The following is a 4,852-nucleotide window of genomic DNA, read 5'->3' on the forward strand; positions in this document are numbered from 1 at the left end:
CAAGTTCTGGAATGAGCCCAAAATGCCTCCAAACCCCTTAAAAGAGGGCATAACCCTAACTCACATCCAAGAGGGGTTAATAAAATATAATTTAATAATAATTTTTATTTATTAGTCCATTGGTTTCCAAAGATTAGCCCCTTTTGCCGAAACTTCACCTTTTTGGAGCTTGCCTGCCTTAACAAAGTTTATTATTTTTTAATTATTTGAAAAGGGGACATGACAAGTCCTCCCCTCCCAAATATTGCTTGTCCTCAAGCAATGAAGGTTGGAATTCTCAATAATATGTGCTCCCTCCCAAGTTGCATCCTCTAGGGGTAATCCTTTCCATTTGACCAAATGCTCTATGACGCTCTTGTTTCTCAATCTTTTCTCTCTTGTATCCAAAATCTCTTCTAGTATCAAAACTAATTTCCCTTCATCATCAAGAGGTGGTAATTCTGTAGATACTATGGTTTGTTGTCCTAGAACCTTCTTTAGGCAAGAAACATGGAAAATATTATGTATTTTGTTGTTTGGTGGGAGCTCCAATTCATAAGCTACCTCTCCTACCTTCTTGATGATTTTATAAGGCCCATAGAACCTTGGCTTGAGTTTCTCTGCCCCACTCCTCTTCAAGGTGCTTTGCTTATATGGCTGCAACCTAACAAATACCAAATCTCCCACCTCAAAAGATCTTTCAATCCTTTTCCTGTCAACATATATCTTTTGTTGGTTCTGTGCATGTTGTAGGTTATCCTTGAGGGACCTTATTATGTCTTGGCTTTGCTTGACGAAATCACTTGCTGCGGGTACTCTGCTATCGGAAAGTATTAGATCAACAAAGGAAAGGGCATCATAACCATAAAGAGCATGAAAAGGAGGCATACCAATAGACATGTGATGAGATGTATTGTAACAATACTCCCCTAGGTGTAACCATTTCACCCAAGCATGTTGTTGATTTGAAACATAGTTTCTCAAATATCCCTCTATCCATTTATTAATTATCTCTATTTGTCCATCTGTTTGAGGGTGATAGCTAGTACTGGGAGTGAGTTCAGTTCCTGCCAAATGAAAGAGCTCCTTCCAAAAAGAGCTGAGGAATCTACTGTCCCAGTCACTAACAATGTTTCTAGGCAAACCATGTAATCTAAAAATTTCCTTGAAGAACAATTCGGCCACTTGTGATGCCTTGAAATCAGTTGTGATAGAAAAGAAATGTGCATACTTAGTTAGTCTATCTACCACCACATATATGCAATCCTTACCTTGAACCTTGGGCAACCCAGTGATGAAGTCCATGGAAATACTTTCCCATTTTTGTTCGGAAATAGGAAGTGGCTGCAACAACCCTACAGAAAAATTTTGCTCACTCTTGCTTTGTTGGCATACCATACATTCCTTAATGTGTTTAAGGACATCATCCTTCATACCCTACCATGAAAACCGCTCTCGAATTTGCCTGCATGTCTTGAAGTATCCCTGATGACCAGCCAAAGGTGTGTCATGAAAGGCCCTCAATATCCTCTCCTTAGTTTTTGACCCTGGCACTAGGAAGATCCTATTCTTGTAATAAATCAATTCATCAGCAACCTTGTACCTATTATCATCCACTAACTTATCCAAAATCTTTGTGGAAAAAGAATCTTTACCATACTCTAAAATTATGGAGACTTTCCAATCAGCAGAGATAGATGATAAGGAACACAAAGTGGGCTTTCTTGAGAGAGCATCAGCAACCACATTATTCTTTCCTTTCATGTATTCAATATCAAAATCATAAGCTTGTAATTTGCTTACCCATTTTTGTTGATGATCATTCAAATCCCTTTGGTTCAAGAAGAACCTGAGGCTATTATGGTCTGTCTTTACAATGAATCTCCCACATACCAAATATTGTCTAAAATTATGAAGTGCATGCATGATTGCCAACATTTCCTTATCATAGATGGAGTAACCTTTCTCTGATTGATTTAATTTTCTACTCTCAAATGTTATTGGATGTCCCCTTTGAGTTAGGACAGCCCCTATACCTTCTCCAGAAGCATCACATTCAACAACAAAAGGTAAAGAGAAATCTAGAATTGCAAGCACAGGCATGAACTCATTACCTCCTTAAGCTTATCAAATGTTTTTTGTGCCTCTTCTGTCCAAACAAAAGCTCCTTTCTTTGTCAAATCAGTCAAGGGGGTAGAAAGCTAAGAAAATCCCTTGGCAAATCTCCTATAGTAGCTACACAAACCGATGAAACCTCTCAACTATGTAAGATTAGTGGGTGGAGGCCAATCCAAAATTGCCTGGATTTTTTGTTGATCAACCTGTACTCTTTTAGAACTTATAATATGTCATCAAAATATCAAGATATCATCAAAAAATACCAAAACAAATTTTTGAAGATGCTGGTTGAATACCTTATTCATACAAGATTGGAATGTTGCAGGTGCATTAGTGAGTCCAAATGGCATAACAAGAAATTCAAAGTGCCCATAGTGACATCTGAAAGCAGTCTTTTCCACATCTTCACTCCTCATTCGAATTTGATGGTACCCTGATCTTAAGTCAATTTTTGAGAAGTATACAGCACCATGTAACTCATCAATGAGTTCATCTATGCGTGGTATAGGATACCTATTTTTTATGGTCTTCTTGTTTAGAGCCCTGTACTCTATACACATTCTCATTGTACCATCCTTTTTCTTGACAAGTACCACAGATGATGCAAATGGACTAGAGCTAGGCCTTATGAATCCCATGTCCAGGAGTTCTTTAATAGTTTTTTCAATTTCTTCCTTATAACCTCTTGGATGGCGGTATGGGGTTGTTATAACTAGTTTGGCACCCTGTTCTAACTCTATAACATGCTCAAAACCTCTATCTGGTGGTAATCCTGGAGGCAAATCATTGAAAACTATACTATGCTTATCAAGAATATTTTGAATTTCAAAATGGAAATTACCTTGATTCTTTGGAGAGCTTGTTGGTTGGATTATGACTCCTGCTGCCCATGTTACTTGTCCTCTTTGAAAAGTCCTCTCCATCCTCTTTGCAGAGACCGCCTTAGGTGCTCCATTCGATAAACCTCTCAATATGACTTCTTCCCATTGGAATGAAATTTAAACTCCATAGTTTGATGGTTCATGTAATAGCCTCCGATAGAGTGCAACCATTGAACACCCAATACAAAATCTGTCTCCCCAATACCAACCACATAGAAGTCATCACATAACTCATAATCTCCTAAGGTCATCTTGAGTTGTTTCACCACCTGTGTGCAAGGCATAGTGAATCCATCAGCTACCTTAACATTGAATCCCTCAAAATCTTCTGCTTTAAGCCCTCTTTTCATGACAAATCCCTCATCAATAAAATTGTGAGTTGCCCCACTATCAAGAAGAACTGTCAACCTTTGCACTGCTAGTACCCCTCGAATTCGAAAGGGATGGTATCTTGGGACTCCCGCTAATGCTGCTAAAGTGCCATCCTTGCTGATTTCTTTTTCTTTCTCTTCTTCTACCTCCTCCTTAGTATCATGAAATTCCTCATGCTCATCTAAATCAGATTCTGAAGCAACTTCAATATAGTGCACTTGACCTTTCCCCAAACATCTGTGTCCTAGAGCCCATGGTTCTCTACAAGTAAAACAAAGCTTTTTCCTTCGTAATTCACTCCTAGTCTCTTCATCTACCTTCTTTTTTGCCACATTTATCACATCTTTTGGTGGTAGTGTTGGGAAAGTCTTTTTTCTGAAATTTTTTCTTATGTTGCCAAAGATTTGAGGGTTTTTGATTAGTGATTGATTTCATAGGCACACAAGTTTCAAGTTGCAAGCTTCTTTTGATAGCTTCCTGTAAGGTTGAGGGTGAGAAAGCCTTAACCAAACCCTTAACAGAATCTTCTAAACCATCAAGAAAAAGATAAACAATCCTCTTTTCACTCATATCAGGTACCATAACAGTCACTTTTTGAAACTCTTCTATATACTCATTAACTGATTTGGTTTGCTTCAACTTTGACAATTCTTTAAAGTACTCTTCATCATCCTTGAGGTCAAATCTGTCTATCACTCTTTGACTGAAATCATCAAATGTAGTTACCTAATCATGACCTTGAGTAGTCATTCCATGATACCACCAATCATAGGCTGCATCTTCCAAGTGTAGACTTGCAAATTGAACAGCATCACTCTCCTTCATGGGGTTAAGTGTGAAGAAAGTCTGTAATTTTTGTAGCCATGCTCTAGCTGAAATTTTGTTTGTTCCATCAAAAGTAGGTGCTGTAAACTTGCTTATTTTATTTTTGAGCTCTCTTCCACTTATGTCATGCTCCCTCTTATTCTCTTTCTTGGGCATCAAAGTGTTCATCATATCCACATATTCTCTAAAAGGAACCGAACTACGAAAGTCATCATCTAAGCCATTATAAGTAGCTCTTAATGCAATCAAGTTACCTGTAACCTCTTCCACGGGATTAATGGCTGGATTTGGTACTGGTGGCTCATCTGTAGGCAAGAAAATAGTTTTGGTTGATTTATATGGTGTGGATTTCAGATTTCTTGGCTCCTCTGAAGTGCTCCCTTTCTCATTAATAGATGCAACTCCTTGTAGTTTTTTTGTCAATATTCGCAAAGCCTCTCTAGTTTCTGCCAAACTATCCGCTGTTTGTTTCTGAGTATTTCGGATCTCTTGGAAAAATTTCTTTTCCATCTCATCTGGATCAGCCATACTTTTCCCTTCCTTGGATTTTGTACTTTTACTTTCAACTGGAAGTTTGATCAAAATTTCTTTATTCTTTTCTCGCTGCAAATATCTTTTTTCTCTTTCACTTAGTTGCATGCGACCATAAATTTTGACATGCAACTAATTAGAAGTAA

The sequence above is a fragment of the Cupressus sempervirens genome, chromosome 6 (genome assembly GCF_028749045.1).
Source record: "Cupressus sempervirens isolate cs-2001-9-10 chromosome 6, ASM2874904v1, whole genome shotgun sequence".
NCBI classification, from domain to species: Eukaryota; Viridiplantae; Streptophyta; class Pinopsida; order Cupressales; family Cupressaceae; genus Cupressus; species Cupressus sempervirens.